The sequence below is a fragment of the Suricata suricatta genome, chromosome X (genome assembly GCF_006229205.1).
Source record: "Suricata suricatta isolate VVHF042 chromosome X, meerkat_22Aug2017_6uvM2_HiC, whole genome shotgun sequence".
NCBI classification, from domain to species: Eukaryota; Metazoa; Chordata; class Mammalia; order Carnivora; family Herpestidae; genus Suricata; species Suricata suricatta.
Genome location: NC_043717.1, coordinates 39,753,332 through 39,764,426, shown reverse-complemented (window position 1 = coordinate 39,764,426; position 11,095 = coordinate 39,753,332). Strand labels below are relative to the sequence as shown.

The 11,095-nt window shown below is 42.6% G+C and overlaps 1 non-coding gene across 1 annotated transcript; it reads left to right on the top strand.

Annotated features, from left to right (window-relative positions):
• Positions 1 to 9,633: 9,633 nt before the first annotated feature.
• Positions 9,634 to 9,698, top strand: LOC115284505. The gene has a single exon (XR_003905251.1). It is a non-coding gene; the product is annotated as a small nucleolar RNA SNORD43 (small nucleolar RNA).
• The last annotated feature ends 1,397 nt before the right edge of the window (positions 9,699 to 11,095 follow it).

The following is an 11,095-nucleotide window of genomic DNA, read 5'->3' as shown; positions in this document are numbered from 1 at the left end:
TGGCGACAGTAAAAACTTTCCCCCTGAGATTAGGATGAGGTGAGGGGGCTTCCTGCGCTCACTTCTACTCAACACTATACGGTACCGGAGGCCTTTGTGAAGTAACAGGAAGAGAGAGAAGTCATAACTGGAAAGAAATAAAGCTCTCAATTTTTACAGATAACACATATACACAGAAAAATCCAAAAGCATCTAGAAATAGACAAGTGAATTTTGCTAGGCTGCTAAATATAAGCTCAAACACAGAAATTGTTTGTCTTTGTATGGACAACAACTAGAAAACACCATGTCTTCAATTTGGGGAATGGAGAGGAACTAACAGATGGCGCCATGTAATGGAGATCGTTGAAAGGAGTTTACATGTGGATCGGGTGGAATCCGATTATAAAACAGGGAGAAAACAGCTTGGGGCTTCTCATAAGGGTGAGAGAAGGAAGAAGAAACAAAGGTCACAAAGTGAAGAACAGATCTATAAATGTTGGAATGCATAAGAAAAGGGATAGATGACAACTGGAGGGTTGGAAAATGAAGACACTGGGAAAAGGGAGAATGACCTAGAAGGGCCTGTTCCAGCTCAAAGAGGCAGCGATGAGATTCGGAGGACAAGGAAGGCAGGCATGGTTCTTTCTCAAAGCTAAGCAAAGAATATGGAGGGAGAGAGTGGGATATGGAAAGGTCATTTAATCTGAGGGGCTCACCCTCACATCCTATAATCACCAGAGGCCTACCTCCTCTCCTTTAAGGAAGACCAAAAGTATGTTGATGGCATGTCGAAGAAACCTCCCTCTCACCAGCTGGAACCTTCTATGTGCCATCCTTAGTCTTCCTAGTTCTCACTCACCTACGCAACTTTAGATTTTTCTGCCATCCAAGGTTCTTCTTTCTCAAAGCTGAAGATCAGGTCTGGTTTGGTAACTTGATCAACTGTAAGAGGACACGATTCTGGATTTAAGGCACCTGTGTGGACTCAGGGACCCCTGAAGACTGAGAAAGGGGTAGCTTCACGGACTAGATAACAAAGCTGCCCAGATATATATATATTTCCCTTGGCCAGAGATGAGAGAACAAGCACCTCCAGGGTGCTAAAGGGATGAGGACCCTTTCACCCTGAACATTTTCAGCACTTTACAGGCAAGAAGGTCCCATATATCTTTTCATCACCTAGGGATGATTTTGGTTTGCCAACTGGCCTCTGTAGACAGAGGACAAGGAGAGACCAAAGAGAGAGGCAGACTATTTCAGATTTGTAGGTGGTTAATAAGCAAGGGAACTTACTTATGAGGCTTCTCTTGGGTGGTTGCAAGATGAGTAGATCTCCACACCTGCCAGCCAGGATCTTAAGTTGATACAGAGGCCTTAAATAGGTTCAGTCACATGTGCCAACCATATACCGATACATTACTCTCAATTCTGCATCCTTGAAACTCCCACTGTGAGAGTGGTGGACAGAGTGGACATTCCAAGGACAGGAGAAGAGGGTAAGGAGCCTCATTGCCTGCGTCCAGCTCACAGATCAACTGGAAGTCATGTCCCCTTGATGACCTCCTCTAATATTCCAGCCCTTGTGACTGGTTCTTATAATCTTACACATGCCCCTCTTCTGCAATGGGCCCTGATCAGTCACCAAGAGGTATCACTAGTATGGAAGAGGCTCCTTTGGAGGTTATCTGGCTGCATTGGAGGCAGACATCCACAGCACCAGTATAGACACATGTAAGGGGAAGCCCAGATTAAGATAATTCCCCAAATAAGTAAGTTTTTTCCACCAAGAACCCCATGACCCAAACCACTGAGTTATTAATTCCTATAGGCTTGGGGCTGGGTCACCCAAGACATTCACTTGAACACTCATGTGATTTAATACGGATGATACATTAGCAGACTCGTCAGATATGAACACATAACACTGGATAATGTCACAGGTGCCTCTTTGCAAGGCAGCAATAATATCCAAGGCCATCCTATTGTGGACGATAGTTTTTTTTTCATTAGACATTTCAGTGTTAAATAAAAGGAAGACTTTTCTGGCTATCATTTTGTTGGATGGGTTTAGGATGGTTTCTATGACACCCTCCAGGCCAATGGAAGAGACAAAGATGGTGGCCAGATGATCATACCAGTGGAAAACAGAATGTGCTTACCTGGCCTTGAGGAAAGGTAGATTGGAAGTTTTAGGAACTTGACCATCCTGATGAAATGTCCCATTGCAAATTCCTGTAGATAATGCCTTTCCCAGGTGTGTTCTCCGCAGCATGGCATGTTGCTCTATGGTGAAAGTAAGGGCAATGGCTGTCTCCTGTGAGTTTCATACCTTATTAGTGGTGGATGTCTCATAGCTGGCCCTTGTCTGGCATAGGGGCAACAGGCCCTACTGGTTGATCAGTAAAATGTTTTAAAGGTTGCAACAATACCTTAGTCTACCTGGCCAATGTCGTTTTACCTGTTAGTAATTTATTTCACTTAAAAATTTTTAAATTTAGTTTAATTTAATTTAATTTATTTAAAGTAGGCTTCATGCCCAATGTGGGGCTTGAACTCATGACCCCAAGATCAAGAGTTGCATGCTCCAGCAACTGAGAAAGCCAGGCACACCACTACCTGTTAGCAATTTAATCTGCTGCTTTAAGGGGCACCTGGGTGGCTCAGTCAGTTAAGTGTCTGACTTCAGCTCAGGTCATGATCTCACGGTTTGTGGGTTCAAGCCCCACGTCGGGCTCTGTGCCAACAGCTCAGAGCCTGGAGCCGGCTTCAGATTCTGTGCCTCTCTCTCCCTCTCTCTCTCTCTCTCTCTCTCTCTCTCTCTGTGTGTTCCTTCCCCCGACCACACTGTCTCTGTCTCTCAAAAATAAATAAATGTTAAAAAAATCTTTAATCTGCTGCTTTAATATTCCATTCTTCCTTTCTACCAGCCTGCCGCTTGTCGGTACAGGGGAGATGGAACCTCTATTGAATGCCATGTTCTTTTGCCCAATCTTGCACATCATGACCTTTGAACTATAACCTCCATAACCGTCTAGTCAATGAGGGTATCTGTACTTGGTATGCAGCTTCTCTAATCCCCTAATGGTGCCAGCCTGGTTTGCACAGTGATGGGGGAAATCTTAGGCCAGACGCAGTGTCCATACAAACCAAGGCATATTTAGAACCTTCACTCAGAGGGAAGTAGGACAATATAATCAATTTGCTAATCTCTCACCAGTTGAAAACTCCTGTGGATGTTCTCAGACTATGAGCAGCAGCCTTGGGCACTGTTTAGAACATACAGGAAACGTTGCCACTGCATTGACAAAGTCGCTGCATTTCAAGGGCAATATGCCACCCCACATGCGTGCTATGGTGGCCACTCTTACTGTGCACCTAACCTGTTGTATCTACTGAAGAGTCTGTTGTTAGGGCTTGTACCCAAGAAGGGGCATCAGCTGCAAGATTGCAAGGAGGTGTCAGTACCTTATGACCTAGGATGTAGAAGACTGAAAAGATTGCCTCAGGCTCTCGAAGGTGAATCCAAATGCCTTTCCACCTATCCTGACCCCAAGAGGGTTATTCATGATCATCCACTACTTGACTTCCCATTGTCCAAGCCATAGGGTTGGACCCCCTCAGAACAGCTGAACTGTCAGTGCCAAGGGAGAACAGCTAGGGCTCATGAGTGATCACCAACCAAACCACTCTGAGTTCATCCTTATCTCTTCTGTGGCTTGGTCCTGTTTCTAGGCATCTGTGTACCAGGCATCCACAGTAATTCCTCCTACTCCCACTCTACAGGCTGCGGGATTGCCACAGAAGTAGTGGCAGAGGCATTTGGAGGATTCCACATACTAGCACCTGCATTTCTAGAGCCAGTGGGCTGGCAGACAGGATGCTCTGCTGTCGCAAATAGGCATGTGACTTAGTCAAAGTGGGGGGTTTGAACCGTGGCAGAGGTGGGTAGATGGACAATACTCTCAACCTACCCTTTGATATGGAGGCAAATTCTTACCATGATATGTTGTTGCTTCATGAGAAGCTCTACCTGAAGGAGTGCTGTGTATACCGTTAGAAGTTGTCACTCAATGGGGGTATGTCGGCTTTCTGCCCCCTTCCAGAGCTGGTACCAAAATCCTATGGGTTCTCTTTCCTGTTGTTTCTGCCACAGTGCCCAATCCATATCTCCTGGAGTCACATCTAACTCAAATGGTAGGCCTACAGGCTTGGGAGATGCCCAGAGCTTTAATCTGCTTCATTAGTATTTTTGTCTTCTGAAAGGGGGCTTGCTGTTCCGATCCTCAGTCGCACACCTGCCCTTTCTTTACCAGGCAGTAGAAGGGATGAAGGAAGGCACTGTGCCAGGTGGAGAATAAAAGTCCTCCCAAAACCCAAAATTCCTACGAAGGATTGCATTTCTTTCATGTTCTTAGGGGTTGGATAGATTTGTATTTTATCAATCACAAGTCAGTGTCACAAGTTCATTGTCTGAGACAATGAACATCTTACCCAAACAACTTCCAAAAGCTACCGTTGTGCCTGGGCCTTGAATTATCTCTTGGTTCAATGGCTCATCCTCTTCCTCACAGATGTTCCAGTGAGGTCAATAGAGTGTCCTACAGCAGAGGAAAGTCTTCACATGTTAACATTATATCAGTAATGTAATGGGCTCATTTTACCAATGTGGGGACGAGAACAGGGACAGGTCTCCAGCTCCCATCCCGTGCTGCACTGTGGGGCTGTGCGAGTAGCCTTAGGGAAGCCCTTGAAAGGCCCATTGTTGTCCCTCCCACATGAGGGCAAGTTTTTAGTTATCAGAAACCTGTACCTGTCAGTCTTTTCCACAAATCTCCTTGAAGGTGACTTTGTAGGAACACTTTTGCAGTAACCCTTTTGCAAAAGCAATACAGTAAAAGAATAACTGTCTATAAATGACAAAAGACTTAAAAATGGTAATGATTAAAGATCTGATGAGAGCTCATTAAAATGCAATTGACAAGGAAAGTTTTTCCTTTTTCCTTTCTTTCTTTTCTCTTCTTTTTTGAAGAGAACAACTGTAAATTATCTTTTATTTATACAAAAAGGGCATGCTTAGCAAAAGACACACTAAGAAAAGGCAGGGAGTGACAGGCCTCCTGAGGCCCTTCTGGGAGAGAAGGAGTCTGGGAAAAGTGGTAAGAAAGATCTGGGGGAAAGTTGGCTATTTCTGTGATATCTTTAAAAATAACTAGAATTGATAACATTATATGAGGGCATATGAGAGTTTCAGAAATTTCATACAGTTTCTGGAACACTTATATAAATATAACATATACAAATATAACCTAATGAAAGTTCAGCATCATTTCTTTCTTATTTGACAATGGTTCCCTTGTAATTTAACATATCAAATAAGCCTAATTAGTTTAATAACTTCTTTTTATAAGGAGAGAGAACACATCTTTTGAGATGTTACAGGGATCATCTAGAAAATCCCAAAGTTAGTTTGATGTAAAAATAACTTCAGAATTTGACTTTTTGACATTTGTCAAAAATATCAAAAGAATTTAAAACACTTGATTAAACAGAATCATAGATCACTGTGAAACAATACTTAGTTGTCCATTTAATCAGTGACATACATAAACATAGAGACACAGAGACCCCATCGCTTTCATTCCAAAACTTGAGTCATAAGTCAAGTACAACAATACAAAACTTACTGGTTTGTAGGTAACAGTTGAATCCAAATTTGTCTCTGGCAGATGGACAAGTTAAGGCTACCCACTTACATGGCTAAAATGTTTCATTAACATTTGTGGAGACTTTTAAGATTTGTATTTGCCCTTAACAAGTAACCTTATGGAAACTGTGGCCTGGATTTTGGGCAAGGTGGCTTCTGCGACAGTATATTAAAAAGCCTCTTTTCTCCTTTTTTCTCGTCAGTCTCAGGCAATGACGGGCAGTGTTTTAGTTATCTTCTGGGGTGTTTACTTTTCAAAGACATGATGAGATTTATAATCTCAAGGGACAGGGAAAGAATGCAACTTTTTCCTTAGGAGTTTTGGGATACATTTCTCTATTATCACAAGTCTAGGGGGCGCCTGGATGGCCCAGTCAGTTAACCATCTGGCTTCAGCTCATGTCATGATCTCATGGTTCATGGGTTCAAGTCTCGTGCTGACAGCTCAGAGCCTGGAGTCTGCTTCGGATTCTGTGTCTCCTTCTTTCTGCCTGTCCCCCTCTCATACTCTGTTTCTCTCTTAAAAATAAATAAAACATTCATGGACTGAAGGGGGAGGGGGAGGGGGAGGGGGGAGGGGGTGATGGTGATGGTGGGGGGCTCTTGTGGGGAGAAGTACTGCGTGTTATATGGAAACCAATTTGACAATAAATTATTAAAAATAAATAAATAAATAAATAAAGCATTTAAAAAAGTCTAGAATAAATACTATTTAAATGTTCCTTTGTATCAGGGTCATATAACATGAGGAACTTTGTCTCTTCCACTGTCAATCACCACAACACCTATCCTCACTTTCCCAAGGATTCCACCCCTCAGCATCCTAATCAGAATTTTATTTTTCCAAAAGTGTTCAGACCTTAATCTGAAGCAGCTTGTACCCTCTTAGCTTTGCAAGATATCATGCTAAGGTCTTCAACTTATTATCCTGTTCCCACACCTTGTCTGCTAGCCCAAACACTAGCAAAGTGGTGGACAACTGTATGTCCTTCTCTAATGTCAGCTCTTCTCCCAACTTTCTAATTCGAGTTTCAGCATCTAGTTGGCAGATGAACTGTTTACAGAGGTGGACAGCCCGCTGCGGCAGCCATTTCTTTCCCTTCTCTGCTGCAGTACACTCTGCCTGGTTCCTCAAACACATCAGAAGCCAGCCAGTGTTATGGGGCATCCCCCTACTCACATGGAAGTCCACAAGCATTTAATATCTGGGCCACCACCACCCACAGAGCGGTTGATGGCCACTTTGGGATGTCCCGTATGGATGCATTTTACCCAAGGCCCATTTTGTTGGAGAAAGTCATCAAGAGGAAGTGTCTGACAACTAACCTGTGAGCTGGACCCTGGGCAACTGAAGGCTCCTCGCTCCGCACCCTGTCCTTGAAGTGCGGGCTCCATTGCCTTTCCTGCTCCCAGAGGCTTCTCCAAGGACAGAGCCTTGAGATAATGATGTGGTGTTGAGAACATCAGTGCAGTGTACTTGACTGAACACAGTTATAGCTTCTCTATGTATAAACTTTTAAGATTTGCTGGGTAGGTGTGGGGATCTACTCATCTTGCTTCTGCCTAAGACAAATCTTGTATATAAGTTTCCTTTGCTTACGAAACCTGCTACATACTAATCTGGAGTGGCCTGACTCTTTCTTCATTCTCTCCCTGCCCTCTGAGTACCAGGGGGCAGTTTTAGATTGTACTCTGGGAGCTCACAAGAGGGTTGTGAATCAATGCATTTGTTTGGACTTTTGGATGGTTCATCAATTATTGTTTCACAAACTGGCCCCCATTCATGAAGGGCAATGAGAGACCAAAAAAAAAAAAAAAAAAAAAAAAAAAGAGGCAACCCACTCTATATTGGTAAATGGCAGAATAAGCAAGGGAAATTATGACGCTTGTCTTGGGAGGTCATAAGATGATCAGATCTCCATATCTGCCTGCCAGAATCTACCAGTTTATAGAGAGACCTTAATGAGGTTTAGTCCTGTATACAATCCAAGGAGTCTTGGCAACACATCATTCTCTTAAGGGTGCATCCTTGCCAACAGCTCCCATTGTGGGAATGGTGGGCAGAGTATATATTTCCAGAACAGGACAGGAGAGGGGGTGAGGAGCCTCCAAACGCCTGGCTCCAGCTCACAGTTCACCTGGTGGTCATATCCTCTTGATGACCTTCTCTAACAGATGACCATTTTAGATGGAGTCATCACAAGATAAGTGATATTTGAAGATAAGGCTGAGGATTTCATCTGGCAAGAGTGGCAGCACCTGGGCCCTGCTCAGAAAACTGTGTGGAGATGTGATGGTGGAAAATTACAGCCACCTGGTCCCTGGGCAAGGAAGGCTCCCCCAGGCGATTTGGTGTTTATGATTATTGTGTCCTACATGGTACCTTTTATTTTTAGGTTTTGAAAGCTATTCTTCTTCATCATCCTCAAACATCACTGATTTTGTAATGACACATGACTCCATCTAAGTAGCCAATCCCTGGGTGATGAGGAAAAGATATGTGGGAACATCTTCTCTGTTCACAAAAAAAGAATGCCTGCATTCAACCTGGTTTTTGTTACATGTTGGAGGAGAAACAAAAACCTAATTAGATAAACTTCTGCTCTTGGTGATGAAAGAAAAGCTTTTAGCAGAGCAACTTTCCTGATGAGGATAAGTAAAAATGTAGATAAAAGACAATAATTATTTGGAGGCATCAGAAAGCTGCTGAAAAGACGGTGGCCTCAGTTTTGGCAGGGGTGATGGCAGGTCTCATTTCGCAAGCAGACCAGAGCACACCTAGGCAACACCCACTACATTTCAACCAGGGACCAAACACTGCCCAGAGGAGACAAGGAGAGCTTCCGCAGGTGCCTCGCCTGAAGGACAGAGCGGCTAGAATACAAAAGCAGAGTGCAAGCAGCACATACCAGAGACATTCCCTGAAGGACCAGGCCCTACGCAGTACATGACCTCATCTTTATAAAGCCATTATTCTCAGAAGCAGGAAACATAACACAGAGAAGGCAGAGACTTATATAAAATGCCAAGATGTAGGAATTATCCCAAATGAAAGACAAGAAAAGGCCATGGCCAGAGATCTAAGCAAAACAGATATAACTAACATGCCTGATGGAAAATTTTTTTTAAGTTTATTTATTTTTGAGAGAGACACCAATTGTGAAAGGGGGAGGGGCAGAGAGAGAGGGAGACACCGAACCTGAAGCAGGCTTCAGGCTCTGAGCTGTCAGCACAGAGCCCAATGCAGGGCTTGAACTCATGGACTGAGACATCATGAGCTGAGCCAAAGTCAGACACTTAACTGACTGAGCCACCCAGTCTGATGGAGAATTTAAAACAACAATCATAAGGATACTTACAGAATAGAAGACATCAGTGAGAACCTTACCACGGAGATAAAACAGTTTAAACAGAATCAGTCAGAGATGAAGGATTCAGTAAATGAGACTGGAAATAGGCTTGATACAATGAACAGTGAGCTGGGAGAAGCAGAGGAATTAGAAGACAAAGTAATGGAAAATAATGAAGCTGAAAATAGATAAACAAGAATTACACAAGAATAGACTTAAGAAACTCTGTGACTCCATCAAATGTAATAACATTCATATTATAGGAATTCCAGAAGAAGAGAGGGAAAAGGGAGCAGAAAATTTATTTGAGGAAATAGTAGCTGAAAATATCCTATTCTTGGGAAGGAAAAAGACACCGAGATCCAAGAGGCACAGAGATCTCCCATCTAAATCAACAGAAGTAGGCCAGCAGTAAGACATATTATAATTAAAGTTGAAAAATTTAATAAAGAAAAACTCTTAAAAGCATCAGGACAAAAGAAGTTCTAGCGAGGGGTGCCTGACTGGCTGAGTTGGCAGAATACGCGACTCTTGATCTTGGGGTTGTGGCTTCAATCCCAAGGTTGGGTGTAGAGATTACTTAAAAATAAAAATTTACACAAATGATTAATTTATTGATGGGCAGATAGAGACTCTGTGCTGATTGTCATGTAAGTTCAGTGGGAAGCACGCACGTTGTTTTTATTGTTCAGAAGAGAATTCTGCATAAGCTAACTTGAAAAAGCTATACAAAAAATAAGCAAAAGTGTCCCAGGAGGCACATTTTGATAGATGTGCATGATGTGATCCTGGAGGACTCAGTTTTCCCAAATGAGATTGTGGGAAAGAGAATTCGTGTGAAACTGAATGGCAACAGCTCATAAGGGTTCATTTGGATAAAGCACAGCAGAACAATGTGGAACACAAGGTTGAAACTTTCTCTGGCCTCTATAAAAGCTCATGGGCAAGGATGTTAACTTTGAGTTCCCAGAGTTTCAGTTGTAAACAAAAAAATGATTAAATAAAACATTTACACTAAAATAAATAAATAAATAAAAATAAGTTATTAACTTACAAGGGAAGACCCATAAGATTAGCTGCAGATTTATCAAAAGAAACTTGGCAAGCCAGAAGGGAGCGACATGATATATTCAAAGTGCTGAATGGGAAAAACCTGCAGCCAAGAATACACTATTCAGCGAGGCTGCATCCAGAATAGGAGAGATAAAGAGTTTCTCAGATAAACAAAAACTAAAGGAGTTCATGACCACTAAACCAGCACTGTAAGAAATATAAAAGAGAAAAATTTGAGCACAAAGGAGAGAACAAAAGTGATAAAGACAAGACAGGATCAGAGAAATTTCCAGAAACAACAAGTAAAAAAATGGCACGAAATACATATCTATCAATAATTACTCTGAATGTAAATGGACTAAATGCTCCAACCAAAAGACATGGGGTGTCAAAATGGATGAAAAAACAAGACCCATCTATATGTGGCCTTCAAGAGACTCCTTTTAGACCTAAAGAAACCTGCAGATTGAAAGTGAGGGGCTGGTGAAACATTTATCACATTAATGAATGTCAAAAGAAAGCTGGAGTAGTCATACTCTAGAAAATCTCTAGCCAGACTTAGCAAAAAGAGAAAGGACCCAAATAAATAAAAATCACAAATGAAAGAGGAGAAATAGAGACTAACACCACAGAAATACAAACAATTATAAGAACATTAGGAAAATTATATGCCTCTCAGGGATCCACTGCAAGAAGAGTGAATAATCTCCCCCCACCCCACCACGCTCTTCAGATCACTGTCTCCACACTGTCTGCCTCCGAGTGGTGTCCCCGCCTTCTCTCCAGGAGCAGTACAGTGCCTTTCAGGCTGTACCTCAGCCAAGCCTGCTAAACTTAAAACTCCATGCTTTAGGCCCCATTGGTTGTAAGAACTCATAAAAATCAGCACCTCTTCTTTTCCAAGCCAATAGTTTTGGGGAAACATTCTCATTGTCTATTCCTCTCTCTCTCACCCTTCTCCAGGACCATGGCTCCCTCCTGTCTGCAGCAGCTATGATCTGTTTCT